At 41.1% G+C, this 25,816-nt stretch overlaps 1 protein-coding gene across 1 annotated transcript in view; it reads left to right on the top strand.

Moving 5' to 3' along the window:
- The first annotated feature begins 2,526 nt into the window (after positions 1-2,526).
- The window catches only part of TAOK3 (TAO kinase 3), a 95,826-nt gene continuing 72,536 nt past the window's right edge, over positions 2,527-25,816 (top strand). The window contains exon 1 of the mRNA XM_042805731.1: positions 2,527-2,759. The gene's annotated coding sequence lies outside the window, so the exon portion shown is untranslated. The remainder of the gene's footprint in view (positions 2,760-25,816) is intronic.

Genomic DNA, 25,816 nt, shown 5'->3' on the forward strand with positions numbered 1-25,816 from the left:
CTGACATACTATAAACATCTCACCCAGGGAAAGGAAATAGGTTTTATCTAAAGGAGGACTGAACTCAAAAGACACCACAGCGCTTTTTCAAACTCGCTGAACCGGGCATTCAGCAGCCGAGAGGAGCACCAGGTCACACTCTTTGTTCTGAAAAGAATTGTAATAATGCAGCGTACGCACTTTGCTTTCCTGTAGTTCACCCCAAAGATCTGTTTGCCCTGACTGACAATTTTTAACTCGGAACACCCATGCAAAGTATGCCCGATACCTTTCTACATAAGTAAATATTACCTTTGACAGGAGATGAGGCTGAGACACAGCTTAAAGTCAACACTATTGAGAGCAGTTGCCAGAGCCCAGCATGCCATTTGAGGGCATCTGACTGGTTGCATGGGGGAGACAATCCCAGAGCTGCTCGTCACCCCTCTGTTGCCAAGCATGTGGGGTGCTAGGGATTATCAGTATCTTGGAAAGCGAGCCTTTTGCCTTTCTCCTCACCCCGGGCAGCCGTGGCTGGCAGGGCTGCCTGTGGGCACAGGGCGAACAGGAAAGGGTGTGGTGCCACATCCCATGAGCTCACTGGGTGCCCATGCTGCACCCAGCGCCCGCGTGTTTGTCCTCTCCCTGCAGACCTGGCTCGAGTTGTTCAAATAACCTTCCCAAAGCCATACAGTCACAAAGTTAAAAACAGAGATGGGACTGCCTCAAGCCCATTCTCAGAGCTGATCAGAGCCCCCTTAAAGCTTTATAAACACTATTTTCCCCCATTTCCTGTCTGCACCTCTTTCCTCTATCCACATATTTAGCCCAACAGTTCCTCTGCAAGCCTGGTTCACACCCCTGTGGATAGCAAGCGTGCCTTAACCAAGGCTGCCCTGCCAAGGTTAATTTATTCTGCATTACACTGCCTCAGCACTTTGTCTGGAGCCCATTTATCCTTTAAGAGCAGCCTGTCTTTCACACATCACACAAAAGGCAGGTGCATTTACTAATATGAGGGCATGTAAGAACCCTTTGAACGGAAGGTGCTGTGTGCAGCCAATGGGTAAGAAATTGCATGCAGCTGCTGATGCAAAATTTTTTAGCTCATTCTGTGGTCAAAACTGCAATCTCACTTGCTGTTGCTCCCTCCATACTAATTCCTCACGTTTAATATTAGCCTTCTGGAGACACCCTCTACTGTCATCTCTCAGGCATTCAGTGGGAACCCAAGGGAGGAGGTTCAGCTTTTAGGAATGCCATGTTCCCCTTACAAACACAGATTCTTAACAGTCTACACCCCAAAGAGCTATCAAGGAAAGTTCAAACTTCTCTGCCAAGTTACTGTTCTTGGCTCAAGTTTTGAACAAAGCTGTTTTACTCATCACAACTCACTTATTGGTTTATATACATTCATACAGTTTGATGAACGATTTCTGCCTCCTGCTTTGTCAACATTAGCTATTCACAGAGCAGCTAACACAGAAGTCATGCTCACTGTTTTTCTTTTCATTTGTAAGAAACAGAGAAAAAAGGTCACGAAGCTCAGCTTATAAACACATATCGTGGCAACCCATTTATTGTATGAATTAGATGACTGCAATGAGAAAACCTGTAATATAGTACATTGGCCTCTGAAGAACAGCATGCATACCAACACCCTTAGCCTGGAACACAGAGCTTTCAAGTTTCTGTACCTTTAGTTTCAAAGGGCTGTAAGACAATCATCCTAGAAGAAAGCCCACGAGGAAAACAGCTATCAGAAAGAAGTTATTAGAATGAGGTTGTATGAAGCACTGGCAGAAGGTAAAGCTATGTTCCTTCCGTTTTGTTTAGCAAAAAAGTAATAAAAAAACCCTATCAAAGAATAAGCCCCTGTGAGCCCCTACAATGATAAAGGAATGTTTGCCTCTGGATTCAGAGGCTGTAAGGAACCACACAGTATGGCAGAAACAGCATAAAACCACCCTAACCTGTCTCTGCTCTGAGCTCTTCTGAATCCAGACCTCTTAACCACTTCTAAAGTTCCTTCTTCTCCTCTGTGGCCTTTCCTCCTTAAAGCACACCTCTGTTACACCAGATCTTCTTGCTTTTTTTTTTTTTTTTTACCAGTAATCTCTTCCTACAATGACCTACCCCAGAACACACAGTCACTATCAATGCTCCCCCAACCCTGACAGCAGGTACTTATAGCCTCAGCGCTGCTTTTTACCCGGGCCCGGACACCGCCCTCTCACTCACCTGAGGCTACTGCAGGCCGGGCCCCGGCCCCTCACACACCTGAGGCCGCTGCAGGCCCTAACACACCCCTCCTCACACACCTGAACCCGCTATGGGCCCCCCACCCCAGGCCCTGAGGAGCCGTCCCCGACCGCCCCCCCCCTCCAGCGCTTCTGAGGGGAATCCCCGTCCCGCCGTTAACGGCGGCTCCCGGACCGCGGGACCGCGCAGGCGGCTGAATCGAGCGCCGATGCTTCGGGGGAAGGAGATTGGGATCGACGAGGCAGATCCGCTCCGCTACCTGGCCTGAGCCGCCGGGATGCGTAGCCGAGTGCCGATGCCTGCCTAGTCGCTCCCCTCCCTCCCTCCCGCCCGCTCGCGGCGGGCAGGCCGTGGAGCCGATTGCCGAGCGCTTGGCCGCGCCTGGTCGGGAGAGCCGCACCTCGGGCGGCGGCGGGGCCGTGGCAGGAAGCGGCGGGGACGGGGACGGGCCGGCGGACACTGTCCTTCCCTCCTCCCAGGCCCCGCGGACGTGTCCCGCTGCCGCCGGCCGGCACCAGGTGAGGCGCGGGGGCGGGAGGCGAGGCGGCGGCGGCGGCGGCGGGCACCGGCTGAGGGGGCGCGCGCGCGGCGGCTTCGCCTCTGACAGGCGGGTCCCGCTGGGGCGGGGGCAGCGATTTGGGGGGGGGGGAGGGCTAAAAAAGCACTTTCTGGCCGCCCCAGTGGCGTGGGGTGCTCGGTGTCGGGCTGGGGTGTGGGTGTCGGTGTCCCGGGGGCGCCCCAGGGCGAAGCGCCCCAGAGACGCGCCCGCGGTGGGGCCCGCCCCTCCGCTCTCCCGGGGCTGCTCGAGGCCGGGGCAGCTGTCTCCGGGCTTCAGGTCAGGGGGTGCGGGAGGGTCTGCGAGCCCCCTCACCCCCTCCCCGGCTGGCTGCGGTGCTGGGAGTGCCCGCTGAAGGGGCAGGGGATGGAGCGGGGAAGCAGCTTCCCCGCAGCTCGGTGTGGTTCTTGAAGGATATGTGACACGCAAGTCCCTTGCGTGGTGAGCTGTCCCGAGTTTGCTGGCCGTGGTCGAGGAGCTCTGTGGAAAGTTAGAGCTACAGGACAGCAGCTACGGAGCATCTCAGTAACCTGCGGAGGAGGGAAGTGCCTCGGTGGGAGAGTAAAGAGAGGAGGGAAAGTGACTGCGTTTCCTCCACCTGCAAGCTAGGGACACTGACACAGCTCATATAAACGGCGTTTGTCCATTCAGTTTACCCCTCAGATCTGTTTCTGAGCAAGTAATATGAACAGCATTAGTACTGGCCTAGTGAAATTCAAGTGAAAAGGGGAGCTCGGTAACTGCCTGCTTTCTTTAAACTGAGTTGGAAGTAATTACGTAGGTCTGGTCTTAGCAGATGTATTGGTCCTTTTAATGACATCAAGAAATGATTTACTGTAGGTGCTGAATGTCATCTAGCAGTACTCATATTTGCGTGGGAAGGAGAAAGAAGGAGGACACTAGGCAAGTACAAAGCCCTTAGAATTTAATTTTATATATATATATATATATGTATATCTCCTTGTGTTGTCTTCTTTTTTTTTTTTTTTTTTTTTTTTTTTTCTTCCAGAAATGTAAGTGGAATTAATTCGCTAATCCTATAACTATGATACTTCTAAAATTTAGTAGCCACTGAGTAGCCCTGATAGCATCCAGGACCTTGGTCACTTACTCAGCCTGGGCAGCTCGGAGCAGCTCGGTGCCGGATTTGCTCTCCGCGACCGGGGTGTCCTCCACAGGATTGTGTTCCAGCAGTTGAACGCTGAATCCCGTAGGTGTGTGGAGTGCTCGGGCTCAGCACACAGTCTAGTGGCAGCTGCCATGTTTGCTTAAAAACAGCAAAACAGGTGGTGCTGGTACGGCCTCCCCGCCGTGCCGAAGCCTCCGAACAGGACTTGCCCAGGCTGGGGGAGAACTGTGCTCAGGTCTGCTTTCTGTCCCAGAAGATTTCAAAATCACATCATCCACCTTATGGGATAGTGACCTAAAGAAGATGAAAGCAGTTCAGGGTTACAGATCGATGAGGGACGCTCCTCTCCTACTGCAGAAGCTGTTCTGTGGTACGCAGCGCGATTAAAAGTTAACTGGGTAAGAGCGCAGCAGGGGTATGGGACTGTTGACCGCAGTTTACGGTGCTCATGTTTGGGTGAGGATAAGTGGGCTCCAATCTGTTTTCCAAGGTCTGCTTACATATTTTTAACAAATGTTTAGAATGCTACAAGGCTTAGATTGATGGAGCTTATTTTGTTAGTGGTCATTAGTTTGATGTATCTTGTACTAGATTTATTAGAGAACATGCGTGGGTATTTCTACATTGATAATGGATTGTTTGTAGAGTGAAAGAATATGCCATGCTTGTTCCTCTCTGTTTATGTCTTTAAAACTGTATTCCTTCTTCTAGCTAGCTAATTCTGAGCTTTCAGGGAGTAATGTAACAATACAGGGAGTGTTTTCAATGTAAATACCTGTACACAAACTCTGTTTTAACATTGAAAGTCATACAAATATCTGACAATTTAATTATTTTAAACATTCACAGTGAGGCTGCAGACTGTTCATATCCACATTAATGTATAGTTTTTTCAGGTTTTGTCAAATCAAGATTTCTTATTTACTCTGTAACTCATCATATAACTCTCTGGCATCTGATTTGAGAAAACTTGAGCTAGGTTGTTTCCATCTTCCTTCCCAATATGAGAGTTTTCAGATTGTGAACTAATTCTTCTGTACATGTATTACAGTGATTCTCTGCACTTCCCTTTTGCTTTGTTAAATTCCTTTTCCGCTAAAAAAGATCCTTGCATGTCAGACTTTTAAAGATAAGATATTTCTACTTATATGCATTCTAAATATGGACGTTTGCTGTTAAATTTATTTTTGATAACGTGTTGCAGGATGGGGCGGTCTTTCAACAGAACTGGGCTCTGTCCCGTCAGACTAATCTGCTGTCTTGCCAGTAAGAGAAAACCCTGTTTGTATGTAGCTAGCCTGGAGTTTGCTGGGCTGAGACGGGCTGTTCAGGAAACTGTGTGGCTGGGGAGAAGAGGGGTAGCAGTGTCAGTGAAGTTTGTTGCACAAAGGGTGGGGTCAGCAAGTTTGGACCAGGAACACAGATGAGTTGTTTTCTCCATTTACAGGTTTTTGTTCCAGGTTGTTCTGCAGCCTGGTGAAATGCTACAACATTCCAGTTATGAGAAGTGGCAGGGGAGGAGGTGTTTGTGGAACACTTTCAATTTTATTTGTTGATTTTACAGGAAAAATCCTGTGTCTAAGGTTAATGTTTTTAAATAGAAAACAGATTTTTTTTTATTTTAAGACAGAGTTCCGATTTTTTTAACAGAACCTCTCTATGGTTCAGTCACAGCATTTACAGTAAACTGAGTCTGATAAAAGTGCAATTTTGGTATCAAAGAGATTCAAGTAGTTTTTTATAAAATTCAGCATATGCTCAGATTTTTTAATAGATGTGCTTTAAACAACAGAAAAAAAAAATCAAAGTACTAAACCCAAAAGAGTGTTTTATTTTATGCTTATTATTTTCAAACTACTTCCTTATTTGAAGGCCATTGATTAAACCAGAATGATTTGATTGCCTTTGGCTTAGTGCTGTGTAATAAACATTATGCAATTGCATTGTGCCTGCTTGTTCATTAGTTCTGTCAAGGGTAGCTCAGTAAGTTTTCCTGACACTGTCTTGTTATTGCTGTGTGAAATCACTATGGTAGGTTTCTTTTAATTTGAGTGAAACATATTTTAAAAAGTATTGAGCTGATAAATCTAGGGTTCCTTAGATATTTTGTGTAAAAAGAAGGAAATCTCTCTTCCTGTTTTTATATAGGTAGCGCACATTCTGACTTTTCATTCTGATCTGCTGACTGTATTACAGCACACAAAGCGAGCACCACTTAAAATCATCATTGATATTGTATGCCAAGAATTGTAATCTATGTGCACCTCAGTTCTTAACTAATGAGGAGGAAAGTTGAAATAGAAATTAAAGTAAATTAATTGGGTGTGGTCATCCATCTCCTGAGCTACTGAAGGATGTTGGAAATCCAAGTTCCCTCGTAGTTATTTATGATACTGTGGCAGCTTCTGTTGAATCTTTATAAAGCCCCACTTCACAGTGTTAAAGAGCAATGCTTCTAATGTGACATGTTGTCCTTATTCTATAGAATGATATAATGGGTATTTAGTTTTTACTTCATGTTGGAAATGTGAAAAATAGATGTTTGTAAAGGTTAGTAGGTTTTGCTCTCAGATTGAACAAATGTGGAGTACTGTTAGTTTGTTTTGGTTTTGGTTTTTTTTTGTTTTTTTTTTTTTAAATAAGTTGTTTAAGTGAATTCAAAGAAATTGTTGGAATTAGGTTGTCTAGGTGGCTTGGGTAAACTTGTTCTTATTGAGGATGGCAAAGAATCCGTTTGATTTGAACAGTTTGGAAGTTTTCTTGTTTATATACTTGTGTTTGTGTTGTCTTGCTGGACTTTCCCTTTGTATAAGAAATTGTTAGTTTAATTTGTAAGGGCAGGGAAATTTCAAATTTAATATAGGGAGCTTACAAAACAAGTTTGTCTGAGTTGTTAATGAAGTAAGCACTTATGCCCTTGAACAGGTAATAGCTTGATGTTGATGTAATTACTATTTTTTCCCCCACCCTGAGTATTAGGTCAAAATGGACTCTGGTTTATTTCGAATTTAATGAAACCAATATTTATGTGGGAACACGCAGTTGCATGCCTTCCTACTGAACTACAGAAGGCTTTCAAATAAGTACAGTCTCACAGTTTGTTCAGTGTATTAATTTCAGTCTGTCTTTCTGAATATTATTAAAATTAGACATGGTTGGATCTGAGGGTTTGTTGGGCAAAGCTCATTCAGATGAACTAATCTTCATCAGGTTGCCTTTAAAGTTTTCAAGTAGTTAGTTCCCCCCACTTTGCACCCCCTTCTGCTGTCACTCTGGTAATTATGATACTGGGTTACCTGAGACATGGAGTAATTGCTCAAAAGGAGGGCAAACAGTGACCTTGGTGTGCCATGTTTTCAGGCCTTCATGACTGCTTCGGTACAAGCAGTGTGCTGCAGGTTGCACTGTCACTGGGAAGAGGGAGAAAGCTGTTTGTACTTAATCTAAGAAATTGTCGCTTTAAGAGTGGAGATGTTAACCCCAAAGTCCTGGATAAACTCCCATCTAGGAGACTGCACACTGCCTACTGCATTTCCCTAGAGACTAAAATGCATACATGGGTTTGTTACTTTTCTCACAATTACTCCAGAATTCTCACAATTCTCCAGAATTACTGTGATGCAGAACATGGCAGATGCCATGTTCCAGAGTAACTGTTTTTCAGCACTGGAAGGAATGAATCTTGTATGTAGTCTATGTATTTTCACATATGTTAAGCAGTTTAGGATGAAAGGTGTTATGATTACCAGATACTGTTATCATTTTATGAGCAGGATGTCTTTATTAGATTGGACTTGATGAATGTGTGCCAAATTTTGTGCATAGTGAGTCTGCTTCTGGAGAGATGCAAATAATGTGCTTGCTTCCTACATTAAAACTTTTTTTTTTTTTTTCCTTAATTTTAAGTAACTGATCTGCGATTCTGTTGCACAGAATCTGGCATGAAATTGAGCAGATTTATTTAGGGTTGCCCTTGAATGTTGTGTTTAAGCCAGATTTACAAGAATATAGTCGCTGATGATTCATGTTGAGATGATGTTTTTCTTCCTTGTAATGGAACATATGGGACTACGTAGCATATGGTACCACTGAAAATTGTTAAACGCAGAGCACTGATTTATTACACAGCAAAGAGAGTTTGGATTTTTAGTCTAACACTGAGCAGAAATCTTTGTAAATAGCTCTGGCTGCTGGTTTATATTGGATGCACTACTGTGTTGTAGTGGTAAATTTTCAAAGAATTCCTTTAAGTGAAAACAGCACTCTTCCAAAAGTTGTGTATGTGCCCGCTGCACTGGAGTGAATATATGAACTCACTGGTTTTTTTGTTAAAGGAGATGAGATTTTTTTTTTTTTTTTAAAGACTGTCTAAAACAGCTTTGAATGTATTGCCTTGACAGTTCACCTAGCCTTTTAGCCAAACAGAGGGATATTTATTTTTTTTAGGGTTCAGTCTCGCTCTATGGGATGACAACTTAAAAATGGAAATCCTTTGTGACTTATTTGGGAAGTAGAAGTATTAAGAATGTGTAAATATATAGTTTTCTTCCAGTTTTACTGGCCAAACCACCTTATTTCTGTGTTTTGGGTTTCTTTTTTTCTTTACATGACTTCTGGAGAGGTTTATTTGGTGAGGTGGATGGAGGAAGAAAATGTACACCTTGCTCCTGCCAGTGCACGGGGGAAAGTGTACTAAACTGCAGTTACAGGGAACATAAATTCCAGTCATGTATTTCCTTGTGCTCTTCTGTGTTTCTTAACCATTCATCTTTCACATTATTACAGTCTCTTCAGAGCAGAAATCACTTCTGGTGTGGCATTGTAGTTTACTGCAGTGTAACTGAAGCTCACAGGTGTTGTAGTGACATAGATAATAAATAGTTGGTCATAAGAGTACTTTGATTAAGCTTTTTCAGAAATTGTTTAAGCAGTAAGGGGGAATCTTCATTTAAACCTTAGAATGGTGTTTGTGTTTGTCTTTTTTTCTAATGAAAAACTTGACTCTAATTTATTTGTAAACAGTAAAGTATTGGTTAAACCAGACTTTATGCCAAATTTGGTACTGCTTTCATTAGGCCAGAGATACATAGTATCTGTAAGAAAGTATGCTCTTGCAACTTTGTAAATTTTTTGCATAAAAATCCGAAGTCTTGTTTACTTCTTACTTGGTTTATGACAATCTGCCTTTCAGTTCAGGGTTTCTTGTGTGTTTCTGCTTTTTTGACAGGTTCAGGTAAAGTTTATGCTGTATCCTTAAGGAAAAAAATGATTTGACATCATTAAAAAACGATGTTATTTAATAAAAGGAAGTAGTATCTATCATGGAGGGAATTAACTAATGACCTCTTGTTACCATCGCCTTCAGGATCTTAGATCCTCCCTTCGCTTGCCTCATTCTTAGTCATAGATTGGAAAACAGACTTTTTTTTCCCCCCTCCCAACTCTCCAGCAGTTTCTCAACTTCAGATGAACTGATTGGTGTCCTAAACCATATGAATAAGCTGAAGGCAAGAAATTACTCCCTTTCCACTTTCAGAACATATTACTATTATTAAAACTTAGAATGTCAAATAACTCTAGTTCCTGGTTTTAACCTGCACAGAGAATATTTTTAAATAAGTATTAGCCTCAAATAAATTTTAATTTGTAATATTTTTAATTTTGACATTGGTTGTGGTTTCAGTTTTAACTCTAAGCTTCTTTCAAAAGAGGGGAAAAACATTTCTTATCTGGAAAGTATGCGAGTGGCAGAGTAGATAAGATAATTGAGACCTAAATGTGAGCTGGGATGGAAACAGTCTCTGTTAAGAGTCAGGTCTCATCCTCTTTGCCACAGTCAGGCGGTGCTTTAATGCATACTAATGCAATGAGTTTTGTCATCCTGTGGAGAATGCAGTGAATTTTGACTCTGCTGCTGCTTTTGCATTAAGAGACGTGAGCCTTTAGCTGAGGTGTTAGAGGCTCATGTTTTCATAATCATGAGATTTTTGTCATTTTGGAAGGAGACACCCAAAACTAGGAGGATTTTATGGCTCTTCTGCCTGTAACCACATTTTACTCCTAAAGTGAGGAACAGAAATAAAAATTGTCCCAACTTGTTCCACTCTGGCAGTTATTTCTCAAAATTTCTTGTGTGCATTTCTGTGTGGTGTCTTTTCTCTGTGCAGGATCCCCATGGAAGATAACAAGCTTTTAATTTTCAGCTCTTCCCATAGACTAAAAGCTCCTGTTATGGTTGTAAAGGTTGTGTGTTCAGCACCTGATGATGGCCCAGGCGGGTGGGAGGTAGTAGTGCAGGTATCTACAACCAGAATCAATGAGTAACTACTGGAATGACTTTTTTACTACACGAAGTCTTATTTTTATTTTCTTTAACTCTGCTTTTGCAATTTTCAACTTTGTGGTTTAGGGTTGTCTTACCAGAAAGTATATAATTTCAAATGAAGTTAGACTCTTACAGAAGCAGACATGAGAGGCTTTTTTGTTACAAAATCAGTATTGGGCTTAGTATTTTGCCTGCTACAGGTGTTGGAAGCTGTAGTCCAGGAAGGGACCTTGTTCTTTGTGGAACCGTATGAACATGACATGAATCAAAATATACTTCTGCATTTGAGAGCTGCAGAAACTGCAAGTAAATGTGTGATATACAGTAGGAGCAGTTCAAATCCTAAAGGCTGACTGAATAATAACTGAAGTGCTCTAAATTTCAGGTGTGTTGGGGATGTTTTCTACATTTCAGATTTGCCAGTCTGACCATGATATTCAATGCCTTAGAATAAAGTAGCAGAAAGTTGCTGACTAAGGCTTGTTTATTTTCTTCTTCCTGGCTACCTGAGTATTTTAGAACATCTTCTGTATTTTTGAGCAGACTTACTGTTTCTCGATATGCTGAGCCCAAACCAGCCAGAGGTGATCGAACGAGATTGTGGTCTGATCTGTTACACAATTTGTGTTGGATCCAGGCTCTGGAGACATCCAGAGAGGCAGAGGGACAAGAAGCCCTCTCTGCTGACATGCAAGCTGGTGACTGGAGCCCCGGGCTACCAGTGCAGCTCTGCTGGTGTTTAAGGTCAACTCCTTGCAAATATTTTGGGAAGGCTTATATTCAAATGCTATTTATAAGACCAGACTAATTTCTTTCTTCATAATGATGGCCTTTTGGCTGATGACAGGGCTGGAATCTGGAAGATCTGGATTCTGTATGCCACTAGTCAGCTCTGTATCCACAGGGAAGTCGTTTGCTAGCTTTTTGCTTCAGTTTTTTATCTGTATTTAAATGAAAAAAAAAAAAGTTGACTAATACCTGCCTCACAAGGCTATGAGAACACAGTTAGTAGCCTCATGCTGTGAGATCTTTGGAAAACACTATAGGAATGTTCAAGGGGCTTATTATGGTTAAGGCCCTCACAGTGAGAGAACTGGTTAAGCCTTGGTATTGTTAGACCATTCATTAAGGAGCCTTAAGAGCTGAAGCTATGATAGTAGCTGTTCCTGGCTTCACCTTCAATTACCCTGGGTAGATACAGCCTGCTGCAATACTGGAGTGCTGCGGTGCTCTGGAGTAGAACTAGAGCATGTGCATTAATGTTTGAGTCTGCCTTGAGCACTTCATTTCTATTTCACGGCTGATTTTGCATGCAGGTCATGCCGTAGCCTAAGTGAATTTTGGCAGTTTAACATCATGATGATTACTTATTCTGCCACTAGTGAGCCCTTAGCACCTTCTTGCCAAAAGAAATACTATATATTCAGCTGAATTTTTCCTGTATATCTGACTAACTTTTAATCTGCCATATTTTTCACGTTGCAAATTGAACAAGACATAAAAAAAAGTATTAGCCAACTGAAATTTTAGTACTTAGTATTAAAAGATGTAAACCAAATATTAAGAACCTCTTAAGATTTGGTGATCTTCAAGCTCAGGTTGTCTTTTGAAACTTTTGTGTAAATGCTCATGTTGTGGTTTATAAAATTCATTTGATAGTATGTTTATAAAATATGTCAGAATTTTATCCCTTCTGGCCAGTGTTATAACATGCAACTATACAAGAAAAGGAGAAGAACACATTTTAGGAAAGACTGGGTTATCAGAGTTTTTTCCAAAATTAAATAATCTTGCCAGTCATTAGCAATGATAGTTTATTAAACTTTATTAACTTTTTTAAAATTCATCAGTGCCATGCTCATGCACTTGAAAGTCCATATATAGCCTTGACAACTGAGGTCTAAACCCAGACATTCTTGTCTTTGGAGTTTCATCTCTGTGATTATATATGTAAGCTGTTTTCTGTGTCTGAACAGGTTGAAATGTATTGACTGAAAGGAAAATACAAACTCAGATTTCTATCGAAACACAGAGCTTGAGAAGGTAGGGATCATCAGGGGGTTGGGAGCATGAAATTGATTGTGAATTTTAAATCATAAGTCTGTAAATTAACATGAATTTTAAGCTGTTACTGCTGAATTAAAACTAGCTGTCACTCTAGCCTCTCCTTTCTCCCACTGAGTTGTGTTGGCACAAACCTTTTTGCTATCAGAATATGATACAGATTAGGAAACTGGTCCAGCTGCAAAATAACCATTTGTAGCAAAGCCAGTGGTCTGGGGGTAGGAACAGACAGACGGGGAATGAGGATGGGGCTGGAAGGTAGAACCATCCCCATAGGGAAGTAGGGGCAGTACTGCTAAATTATAGTGTGAGGTATCTTAATTAAAAAAAAAAAAAAAAAAAAAACCAACAAACACAGCAAAAAAATCTCCAAACCTGTATCACTGTTGAGTTTAACTTAATGAGTTTAACTTAACAAGTTTCACTTTCAGTTTTCTGTGTTTTAGAAGCATTTGTGTTGTCTTGGGCTGCAAAGTGCGGGGGGGGACTTGAATCAGAATTAACATGCCCTCCTTTCACTGTATTTTACCTTGTTTTCTGAAGTGCTTTTTTAGGAAACCCAAGTTTGGTGCTTTATATTACTTGCACCTGCTTTTTTTTTGTTTTGTTTTTTTAAATGATTTTGTGTTCAGATATGTGATATAAACAAGAGATTTTTTTGAAAGGCTGATGGTATTTGCTGTGTTAGTTGTTCAGTGTTTTATACATAGAAAAATATCCCTGCCTTAAGAAGTGGGGGAAAATCCCAAGCAGAATGCTTGTCTCATAGGCACTGAGAATATTGACTAGAAGATGATGAGGTGTAAGCAAACAGGTATTGCCAAACAAAGTTTTATTTCATACTTTGGGTATATAGTAACTTTTAAAAATGTCAGGTCATGGCACCATATGACAGGAATCACGTGAAGGTGAAAAGTTATTTCTTTAATATTAAGTCCTATTTGTTCCTGAAGTGAGAGAATTACTTGCAGTATATAACCACGAACCTAAAGTTAGAAAAGGAAGCACCAATGCATATTAATTTTCTTCAAATAGACTGTTTCATTAATACAAATGAGGAAAGTTTCTGTTTGTTTGCTTTTATCTTTAGAAGGATCTTTAGCTTAGTGAAGCAGTACCGCACAACAGAAATCTTTCCGAGCACTGCTAAGCCCACCTGGTTTCCAAAGCCATCCAGGGAATTTGTGGTGAACGTGTAAAGAAAAAAACATCTCAGTTAAAGAACATTTGGCTTCTGGTGGCAGGGCCTCCCCATCCAACAAGCATTTGCAGCTGCTGTCACTGAAGTTGTGGGTAAGAGTCTCTAGGGTGTATAGAGAGGAAGTCAAAGAACTTTTGTATGTATGATCTCTGTCTTCCCGGTTGCCTTAAACAAAAAGGACAGCTTAATTTGTGTCATCATTCATAAATGGAGAACTCCTGCACGGTTCCACACGCTGAGTGTCTGGATGAAACTCCCTCAGTATCCTGTGCTTTTGTATTCCTGCCGCTCAAGAGCTGTGTAGGAGATGGTAAGATTTTGTATGCGAAGTGTTATCGCTCTCATCTTGGGTGCCTGGCAGAAGGAACTTCCTAGTGCTGACTGTTAACATCACAGAACCACAAGTGTTTGCTGCTAATATTAGTAGAAGGGGATGTAGGGTGGAATCTGCCTCCCCCCAGTTGAGGATTGATTTGAGAAAACTGTTACAAAGCTCAGCCTGAGTAATGAAACAGATGTGTGTCCTTCCACTCACCAGGGGTCTGTCCTGGTCGGGGCAAGTAACTAGGAGGAGTTGTGGTGGTTGGTTTGTTTTGTTTTTTCAAAAACAGGGTACTTAAAACCAGGCTTTTGTACTTTGGTGGTTAACTGGTGGTCGGGGAGATGCATTTATAAGCAATAAGGAAGATTTTGGTTACTATTTGGGTATGTGGCACGCCCTGCCCAGGCTGCTGTGCCCAACAGGTAGAATTCCCTCTGGAGGTGGGTTAATATGAGCTAAATGACCTAGAGCCACCCTCCTGGTCTTAGTGGGGTTTTGGTTGGTCTTTTTAAGTGTCAGGGTACCAGAAGAACATGACATTTTTTGAATAACTGTCATGTGATTTATTCTGTCTTCTCAGGGGAAAAACTGAATGCAAGATAGAGAGATTTTCCTACTCATGAATTTGTGTGCGCTGCTTCTTTGTTACAGGGGGCAGGTCAAAGGAGAACATGTTGCATTTTTACTGGAAGCTTGCAAGGGTCGTTGCTGGTTTTGTATATTACTCTGATGTCCAGGACCACATTTTGCGTGGGACATCTGTGCAACTGAGTTTCACATTATCCTAGGTTTCCTTTGTTTTTTCTCCTTCACTCACTATCACTATCTTCCTTTATGTTTTATGTACAAAAAGTCAAGATCAAATACACCTAAAACCTTCTCCTTAGAAGGTTGCATGTTCAGGGGGTGTTTGATCCCACTGTTTCCATAATGGCAAGACAAATGAACATGCTGATGTTCTACAGTGAGATTTAAAAAAAAAATAAAATTGAGACATCTGGGTGGAGGGAGCAAACCTCAGAAATGAAAATTGCTCTTCTGTTTTACGACCAGTAAAAATATTTTGGAATTAAAAGCAAAATTGAAATTGCGTAAATTGATTTTTAATTTTTTTATTTTTTTTTAACCACTTGTGCTGAGACCTTATTTTATGTAATTACTGGGGCGTGACTTTAAATTCTGAGCAGGACTTTGTGGCTTGTTAGCATCAAGTTCAGCTTCTGATGTTGCAATGAAGAAGGAAGTGAGCGTATGTGTGCTTGGGGAGGGGGAGAACTAAGCACTTCTGCCTAGCCGCAGAAGGTGGGAATTGCAGCTGGCTGGTTATTTTTAGCTTCTATCTCATTGTGAATGTGATTTTTTTTTTTTTTTTTTTTTTTATCAGAATGTTTGGTAAGTGAAGATGTCAGTAATTATTTTGAAGAAATTTTTTTCATACCAAAATGTGCTAGACATAGATGACTTCTTCACCCCAATTTTATTCATTAAGTGTTTAAGTTTTTTTAAACCTCCAAAGCTGTAGGGCTGGGTGTGATGCATTTCACAGGCGTCTCTATCTGCTGTTGATTTTTGCAATCATGTATCCATATCTAGGAATATAAGCATAGCAGGGACTGCAGGGAAAGTTGAGACCTTATAGATCAGCCTCTCTAGGTGGAGGAATGCAGAAGCTTCATTAGAAGAAAAAGAGTAAAAAGAAAGGATTTGCTTTTGTTCCCTCCTTGCAAAAACATGTAACAGTGTGGTCATAAGGACTTTTTCATGGTTAAGAGGGCAAGGCAAAAGATACCATCAGTCTCCATCAGTGTGTTTTCCAGTCATTTGCTGCAGTAGTGATTCATTTTTGTTCGGTTGCTCATCCTGGCCTGAAGAGAGACATATAGGATATTTCCATTTTAAGCTCTTCAGCATAATGGATGAATAAACTCACCCTTCCTATGTTGACTTTTGCCACAGTGGGTGAGCTTTCCTTCCTGGGATCAGTCTGTTTTGCTGCACTGGCCTAAAATATCCACCCTCTGAAAGCTCTTGGTGTGCTATCAGAACACCAATGGAAGAAAATGTTCTAACTATTTTGCTTCAGGGTTACTGATCTTAAAATGCACTGTTAAAAATAACAAGTTTTCTAAACGCATACAGCAATGTTTTCCTGGCTCCCTGCCTCTTCCCCCTGTATTAGATGCCATTAAAGGCTACCAAAAATCAGTAATGCCCAAGTCGAGTGCAGAGCAATGTGCACTTGCTGCAGCATTAATAGTGTTTATTCCAGGATTTCTTAAGGAAAATTAAGGAGGTTTTTCGTAAATGGAAGCCTTCTGCCTGCCATGGTAAGTACCACACAAGCAGCAGTGGTGCACGCATGTTTTTTTCTGCACCGGATAGTATCCTTCAGCCCCTGGTAACAGGAGCGAGCCTGGGGATCCTGAGTTGTTTTCTGGTCTTTGGTTAGACTGCCAGCTGCACGAATTGTGTTGCTGCTCTTTGTTGGGAATAGCTGTGAAACCATCAGCTCATTTCAGAAAAGCTAGTAAACAGGATTTGGAGTTTAAGTACTGTATGTATCTGCTGACCTGTCACAACAGCTCTTAAAACCAGCAATGATCAGAAGAGATGAAAAGCTTTCTGTGTGCAGGGGAAGGTACCCTGCTATAATTTTGGGAGTGAAAGAGCAGAGGTAGATATGGCTCAGGGTAATGTTTAATAAACAGTGTGTTGCTGTCGTGACAGTGAAACACTGCCATACTGGGGTACCAGGGCATATAGTTTCTGTCCTCACTCTTAAACAATGTGTTTTGAAATTATTTTTATACTGCTTTTAACTGTCTCATGCTGACTCAGTTTGGCTGTGAAAGTCTGAAGACTTCTAATCTAGAGCAAGGTTTCCTCTGTCAGCAGGTGTATCCTAGATATCAGTTTTTCTTCTACTACTGGAACATCTCTTATGTTGATCTTGAAGGATCTGCTGCTCTCACTGTCTTTTTCTTTCCCCAAAGACCATTTCATTCACCGAGCGCATGTTGGGCTCAGTCTACCTTTGCAAATATGTTCTTCCACATTGCAAAAATGTGGCTCTTCCACATTTTCTGCCTAAGAAGCTGCGTTGCATCTACAGTGTCTGATATTAAATAAGAAGGACCTGATGGTAAAGGCTTCCAATAACTGGTTGTGTAAACCAACTCTGGAAGGAAGTACAGGGCTAAGAGGCATTTCCAGGCCAGTAGAGGCAGAAGTATATGTAACAGTAGCTAAATTCCTTGTAACTTTTCCAGAATCTTTATATAGTAATCTGGGCATATTCCACTGTTTTCAGAAGCAGCTTCCAAATTTTATCCTTCCTCCTAAATTACATGCCAGATGATGCATTTGCTGAATTGAATCAAGAAACCTCTGGTGGTTCAGATGGAAATCTTGAACCCATATATAAGGCTGCCAAATCTATCTGCTGAAGCATGTAACTTAAAGCAAATAGTTAAGAAGCTCTGCTGTCTGGGTTGGGACTGACTTAAACCCAGATCCCAACCCCCCCAAAACTTCTAAGGACAACTGCATACCAGAAACCAATCAGAATTTTGCTGTGGAATATGGTTGAATAGCTTCTGAGCATTAGAACATTTACAGGCCTGTAAATTACGGTATATTTTGATTGGCTGTTAAAAATGTGCTTCAGGTGAATTTGATGTACTTCTCTTTGTGTGTTGATCATCTTGTTCCTCATCCTTAAAGTGCTTGTGCTCTGTCTGTCCCTGTTTTGGAAGATAGTACAGACTTTTGAAGGACACTTTTAGTTTCTGTGTAGCCTCTAAAATCTACCAGGTTTGTTTAGCATTTGTCTTGGGTTACCCTTTGAGATTTACAGGGCACTTCGTGTTTGTTTGGTCTGTTAATTTATCTCACTTACTGAGAAAGTTCAGCCTCTTCTGGCAGTGGGTGATAGGATGGGAGGATTAGGGTGCTCTCAGAGTCTGTGTTTGGAGTGCTGCTCTTCAGGGTACGTACTTGGATTCTTTTTCTCTTAGTCTTTGTGTTGAATGTGTGATTGAAAGGGCTGTAAAATTATTGTGATGATAGAAATGAAATAAATGGTTAAATGTCTTAATCATTCGGACACAAAATGACCTTGCTGCTTGTACTTCCCTTACTGCTTCTAGGGTATTGGCCCATCTTTGGTGACAAAATACTCTAATAGTTCTGCTCTTGCGTAGTGGTGGGACTTCCTCTGCTCAGCACATGTACTAATTTTTAATACTGACATTTCAGTTGCAGGCTTGGAAGCTGTTTTACATGCTACAGGCATAAAAGTCACTGGTTATATTTACAGTGTAGTGGTTGGTTCATAAATATACACATGGCAAGCTGTGAAATGACTGCCTGCTGTGTTATTCTTAACATGCCATGGAAATGGTCCTGTCTTCCTGAGTAACACTCATATAGCAATAATGTACACGAAATGTTTTTTAAAACACTGTTATAAAATGCCAATGCTTATATTCAGCTGTTGACCGGAGGTATGAATGATGCAGTGCTGAGAGTTGGTGGTCTTTCAGCTGAAGAATTTATGCAAACATACTTCAGGGGTTTTTCCAAGAAGCATTTTGAAGCTGTACATGTTCGACCTGTGTATAGTAGTGTAGCTGAATCATACTTGGTGGAAAAGGCCGGTTTAAATCTACTTATTGATCCAATACCAGCACAGGTAACATCTTTGGATTCTCCCTTCATCCAGGCTAGGTGAATGTAGAGCTGCTGTTTGAGATTCCTGATGTATTTTAGTGTAATTTAGCCTAGAATTATGGGTGCACAGTGTTATACTGAAAACAGTTTAATGCTGAGCTCTTTCTGCATCCTGTAAGGGCACCTCAGGGATGCTGTGCTTTGTGAGCACTGTCAGCTGAAAATTAAAATGGGGCAACCAGATCCTGCATGGATTCTGCAGATGTTCTTCAGGTGAAACATCTGGCGATGACTGCCATCATGTGCCTGGCAGTCCTTACTGTTTGGAGATGCTGCTGAATCGTAAAGCTGCTCAGTTCTGGAAAATCAGTTCATGTACTTCTTGTGAGGGGAGCAGTGGTGGTGTATGTTCCTCCATCAAACAGTTAAACTAACTAGAAGCCACAGTTTTATTCTTTATAGAGAAGGAAATAAGGCAGAGTGGTGCAAGCATACCTTATATACATAATTGTGCTTAAATCACACATGCTTCTTGTACTAATACAAACTCATATGCACAGTTGATACATTACTAGAAAAAATGTGATGGCTATTTTGCTGAGCAGATTTCCTGGAACAGCTCCCTATGAGCTTTTCTTCAGACTCACAGAGATCTGTTTGACAAATTTGTTTTGTTTCATGTTTCAATAGTGCTTCCTGTAGCATAACTTAAAATATGGTAGGGCAGACTTTTGCCATTGTATGCATAGGCCTGCCCATCTAATGCACTTTCCTTTTGCTTCAGGGAGTTCGGATTTGCATTTTTTGGAAGGCAGGAGGGACCTGGGATTTGGATGGATTTACATATGTAGAAGTTTTGGTTAAAATATTAAAATTGTGTATCTTCATCTCATCTACGTAGCACTGATTGCAGCTAGAAACAAGATATTGGATATATTAATATGATTGTGTTGGAATCTTTTGATTCTGCTTTGGGATTGAATGAATGCTGCTTTGTAATTAAAGGTGAAATGACATCTGAAAAGAGAAGAAATACTGATAAAATTGATACTCTTCAGAACTAAAACCATCTATAGGTTGCTGCAGTGCAGGTCTGTGCCTTACTTTGTTGCTACCAGCTGGTACTTCAGCACAAACCCTTAATTTATTATAACTATTTGCAAAGAATTCCAGCTACTTTACATCAGGCAATATCTGAAAATCCCCTGATCATTTTTTTAAAGAAAATTCAATGGCTGGAAAAAGAATAAAATCATCTTAGGTTATGTCTGATGCTGCCAACAGGGTTCTGTGGGTGCTGGGGAAAACCGTGTGTTGTTACAGTCAGCTTTATCACTTGATACAGCAGACCTGCTTATGCCACTGATTTCAGAATAAGCAACTTCTGTAATGAAGCGAAAGTTTCCAGTTGCTGCTTTGAACTTGCTCATACACTTCTCCTTACAATGCTGCTGTGGTAATTACGTACTTGTCAACTGTCAAGTACTAAGTATTAGTAGTTATCTCTGTCCTTGTTGACATGCTACTGCTAATTTATTACAATAGCATTAAAGACTATTCAAATGTAGTGCCACATTTAGCTAAACTATGCAGGATTATCTATTTAAGTTCATGCTTGGAGAAATTCATTGTCAGTATAAATATTGCAGATAAATGGGGTGGTGTCTCATTTTACAGAAAGTGTCTTGCCTTAAAAGAGCTAATGACTGGTCCGTGGTTGTACAGGGAGCCTGTATGAATCTGGGAATTAATTCAGTAAGACCAGACTCCTCCTTATGGACTGTTATTGGGATAGCAAATCATTTTTTGTATTCAAATGCTGGGCCTTGTAACTCTTTGCCAGCACTTTCATGGTGAAAAATAGTGAATTTTATTCTGTGTCAGTGGTCTTGTGTAAGCAACTGTCTTTCCATGTAGTTCAACCTCATGGGATAGGGTGTTGCTGGTTTGTGGTGGATTTAAGTTCACTCCATTGATAGATGAGGATGTAACTTTCAGGTATTCAAAAGTGAGGTGGAATTTCTCTTTTGTCCTACTGGATTTTTATCAAGAGTCCCGGTAATTCAAGAAGGCCATCTTGTACTCTCTGAAGGTGAGACTACTACTATTCAGTAATTCTAGGAGCCTGAGTGCTTATCTGGAAGTGTTATTAGTTTGCTACTTGCACACAGATGTTTGAGCTCTTGTTATCAGATTAGAAGTCAAACCCAAAAATGTATCATACCTTGAACTACACAGCTGATGCTCCAAGACTCTATGAATCTTCATAGAATTCCTGCATCCTCCCAGTTTCCTTGCAGCTGTATTGACTATGGAGTAAGAATGTTGAAATTGGTCAAAACAATATGAAATAACTTTGTAAAAGTTTAGTTTGGCTCTTAAATTTGTGCCTAGCAAAAGACTCATCTCCTCAGTACCTACTGAAGTAGAAACTAATTCTGTGTTGTCAGTGAATTTGCATTCCTTCATTAAAAGGTCATCTGGTATTTTGACCTGACTCTTAAAATCTGTATTGTTCTGACTGACCAACCCCAAACCAAGGCCTCAAGTAAATTTATATTTTGCACATCGTGAACCCTCTCTTATAGCAAGTAGTGGCAGACTGGAAAGTAAGAGAGGTGAATATAACCAGGATGTTTTTAAGTTCAGGACAGATCAGGGTTTATTCCTGAGGCCAATCTAGAGGCAGCTGCTGCTGCTGTGGATGTATCCTCTGAGAGGTTTTTGTGGGACTGTCAAGCATCTGAGGGAAGGAACAGAATGAACCGGCTCTGCAGTGTGAAGGATCTAGCTGTCAGCCGAGTAAATGCAAACTGTCTCCATGATAGAGGCTATCTGGGGACGGGGGGAAGGAGTATGCCTGTAGAAAATAAGGCATTTCTAGTGTAGTATTTTGGAATGGAGAGAAATTGGAAGGTGGGAAGGAATTTGATCCTTTGTAATTTTAGATTAAACAGAAGCTGGGGGTGGGGAGCTGAGATTAAAGTTCGGGGAGGGACAGATGTGGTCAGAGATTTTACAGTTAATGATGCAGCACTTGAAAATGCAGGCGAGTGCCACGGAGTATTGAAGTTCTGTTGTATATTTACCTTCCTCTTTCAAAATATTCTCAAATTAATTCCATTTATTTAAATTGGTTTCTGTCCTTTAATGTATCTTGACAAAATTTATGTTACATTCAAATTAAACCAGGGAGTATTTTCCCAAAGTAATTTTTCTAATTGTAATCTCTTATTTGAAATCTGCAATTGGTATGTCAAATATAATGTGAATTTATTGATAGAAGTTATATCTTCTCATTTGTGTGGGTGCATACCTAGTCAGATCACTGCTTCAATCATTGGCTGCCTAAATGGTTCCTAGAAAATCTAGGGGAATTTCCTACCATGACTCATCTTAGAAGTAGCAGATGCTACATTCTCTCAAACTGTTTATGGTAGTTTCTGGAGTCTCAGTAAATATAATTGAGTGTTAGGGACTCAAATATATTGGATGATCTTAATGATTACACACTGGTACTATTTATCCCTTTTTAATGAGGACACTTCAGTGAAATCTTTATAAAGGATGCCTTCTTCCATTTTTGTTCTTTAGCACTACTGTGAAAATGTGTTTCTACTTTGAAATATCATTTTTCACCCTGCTGTCACCAGGGAATGGCTCTAGTTTTAGTACTTAATAGGTCTGAGACACCTTCCCTGTCTTTTTTTTTTTTTTTTTTTTTTAAATATGCTCTTTAACCCCAGGGGTTAAAGTGGCTCATGAGCCATATGCCACTCACAAGCAACTCAAACACAGGTCCCTTATCAGAAGTAGATCATGTCACTGGCAATGGGTCTGTGCTGATGTGGAGTTTCTGGGTAGCTGCAAATCTCAGACACAGGAGAAGCGAGTCTGCAAGTGCTGCACAACTGCCAGCAGGCTCACAACTGAAGTGCCTCTGAAGTGCTGAAGATTATGTTCTGATGTAGCTTCACGTTCAGCGTGGTCACGTTAGGGCGTACAGCAGCACAAGGAGGTTGGGTTAAAGATGTCATGGAACTGTGCCCAGCTGGGATGGCCACCTGTAACTGGCGTTTCTCTGCAAACTGGGAATCAAAGAGACAAGGAGCTACTTGGGCTGGAGATGATGGGGATACCTGCCCCAGAACACAGCTCCCCAAATTCTGCCATCTGAAGAGGCAGAGTGAGAGGAGGGTGGAGGAGGAGGGGACAGAGACGGTTTGAGAGGATATCTAAGGGAGTGGCTCTCCTGCAAGCTGAAGGTGTGAGATACAGAGCTCTGGCTTGCAGAGTCTTCTTGTTCTGGCATTGTCCAAATAAAACCAACCTGCTGCTTCAGAAGCTGATGTGCCTGTTTCTTCCAGCATGGAAGTCTGCATTCCCATGCAGGGAGAGATCTTGCCTGGAGGCACACAAGGTGCTCCAGCAAAGCCCCGGGGTGTCAGGGGAGTGCTGTCATGGCCAGACCCACTTTCAAATCCAGGAGAGCCATAAGGCATGCCCTGTTCCGCTGTTAAATGACAATTGGCTTGCTGAGGGTAAAATACAAAGCTTTGGAAGTAGCTGGACGGCAGGCAGCTGGGCCGTTAGGGTGCAGGCAGTGTGGTGATGCCCTTACCCAGCTCCTTTGTGTGGCAGAAGCTATAAGACCTGTAGATACATGACTATCTCATGGTTGGGGAATATTCCCTGAATTTACTCCCTTGATGGTTGGGGATGTGTGGTATTTGCCTTCCTGCTGTGTCTTACTAATATATTTTAATGTGGAGCTTGTTAGGTTAGGGAAGTTGCCCATCCTTGTGTTGGTACCTAATATGGAAGCGAACAGAAAAATACTGCTGGGCTTTCTTAGTCACTGACTTTAGGTGCAGTGCCCTTAGGAGGGCAGCTCTTTTGTCTAGAAACACTAAATGAGCAGTCTGTACCTTATCTTCTTGGGCAGCAATGAAATATCTATGGAAGGATGGTATTACATTGTTACTTGAGGTTTTCATGGGAAAAGGGCAAGTCCTTTTAAGTGCTTTTCCTGCTACCAATCATACCCACGGGTGCCGCCTCTAGATTGCAGAAATGGGCTTTCCTTGTAGTTACGGTAGAGTGAGCAAGCAACAGTTCTCAGTGGAAAACTGCAATGTTGCATTTGTTATAAGAAGCCAGTTTTGCAAAGCTCATTAATGCTGTGGTAAGTGGAGCAGGGGAGGGGTGCTGCGTCCCAGCTGTGCCCGGGAAAAGGGGAAGCCTGGAGCTGAACCTTGGTGCTGCAGTGCACTTCCTTAGCAGAGCAAGATGAGGAGAAGACAGTTCCTCTGTTTGGCTTCATGTATGTTTAATAGAGAGTTTAAGCACAGTATAGGTTTGCTCTGTAAGCTCTTTGCACTCTGTCACTCTCTGCAAAAGTTTCTTTCTGACCAAGGAAAGATGTAGTTGTGTTTTTCAACAGTGTCTGCATGCAGAATAATTTCAGATGGTTTGAAGCTGCTGTGTTCAAATTTGCAAGATAACTTCTGAGGTTATTTATTTCAGTGGGATTTTTTTTTCCCTAAGTCACAGGATACTGAAATTTGGCTAGGTTAGAAATGTTAAGTTCTGATGTATGTCGTTTGTATGTAAGTATTCAGTGTTTTTCTCCTGTAGTTACACTTCTGAAAGTGTTGGTTTCTTCAGTATTATGACTATTACGAAGAGAAAAATCACAAAACTGTATAGTTATTTGATATAAAAGGGCTGATCAGAAGAATTCAGTGCAGCTTCCCTGAAGGGTTTGTCTCCTTGAAGGCAACTGCTTTAAAATTGCAAGATACACGTGTAAAATCTATGGTAGCTCTGGTAATCCTTATAAGGCCTTTCGTTCTTGTCATATTAGATTTAGTTATACTTTTATACTATGTATAGATTAGTTAGGAATGCCCAGAAAGTTTTTCCCCAGTCTTCCTGCCTCAAGCATCCTCTTCTAATAGGAGGAGTGACTAGATGCTCCTGTATAGTAGTGACCCTGTTACGGTTGACTTTCTGAAGCCCTCTGAGCATCTTTGGGATTTTGGGCTGACTTGACCACATAATAAATACTGAAATATCATGAGTTTATTAGTTAATGCTAGAGTCTTTAATTCTTTTAGTTACTGGTAATGTGCCCTGGTCTTCAGAAAAAATGTACTTAATTCATAGAGCTTCTCAGAAATCTGTGCTTGAAATTAACTGGAACAAATTAATGGGTCTTCCAGGCTAACCTGCGATTGAGAAGCTGTCCCTGATTAAAAATATTCATCACTAAGACACTGTAGTGTGTAGAAGATATAGAATTATCTTTTAGTATTTCAGTCACCTTTTAATTTCTTGCCAAATATATAAATATATATAGCAAAAAAAAAAAAAAGATTGAAGAACTACAATCTTCTGGCTAAGGTACGGGATTGGGTTCTTTAGTAGTTTTGCTACGAGTATCCCCTTAAGTTTATCCCCATCTAATGCCTTAGATGCTGAATACATAAAATAGGGCTGTTAATTTGTACATGAGGCACCAAGAGCTAATATAGTGCTGGAGACTTTCAAAAACTGATAATTCCTTCATTTATTCATAAAGCAGGAAGTATAACTCTTGAAAATTTGATCAGATGCCAGTTCCTTCAGTAGCCACTCGATTCAGAAACCTTTTTATAGCTGTGCTACCATCCCTGAAGACTGTTAGGCTTAATTAATGTTTAAGACTCTTGAACAGAACATGTAATGAAAAAGGGAAGGTCTTCTAAGGGAGAGTAGGGAGGCAGGCAGGAGTTTTGCTTCAGGGAATGAGAAGGCAAAGGACGTACCAGCATCTGAGTCGAGTAAGTTTGCATCTATTGTCTGACTTAAAAATATCCTCTTGGTGTTTTTTAGAGAATTACTATCGTTTGGTGTGTTGAATTGAAAGACGTGTGCAGAATACTTCACTCGGACTTTCTTTTAAATATCTAAAGGCAATTCTCGTATAAAAATAATAGAATGGTCTTGTTAAAAGTATATACCCCTCAAAAAAAACAATTCTGTGGTGTGAGTATGGCTAAGCCTGATAAAATGGTCATGAAAATGTTCGTAGTCAGGCAAAACATTTAAATTTCTCCCACCTGCAAAACAAAATAATATTTATATTCTCTCAAGGGTCAAGTATGGATGTTTTCTCTGGGAAACTGAGTGTGTTTTTCTTATGCATAAACGTGTTATGGATCCTAAAATGAGTATTTTTCTCATGAACACTGACATTTTCCTGCACAGATGCCTTCAGTGCGATGCAGAACATTATCAAGCAGCAGAAAACCTTTATCCTGTGG

The sequence above is a fragment of the Tyto alba genome, unplaced genomic scaffold, assembly GCF_018691265.1.
Source record: "Tyto alba isolate M040663 unplaced genomic scaffold, T.alba_DEE_v4.0 Super-Scaffold_44, whole genome shotgun sequence".
Classification (NCBI taxonomy): domain Eukaryota; kingdom Metazoa; phylum Chordata; class Aves; order Strigiformes; family Tytonidae; genus Tyto; species Tyto alba.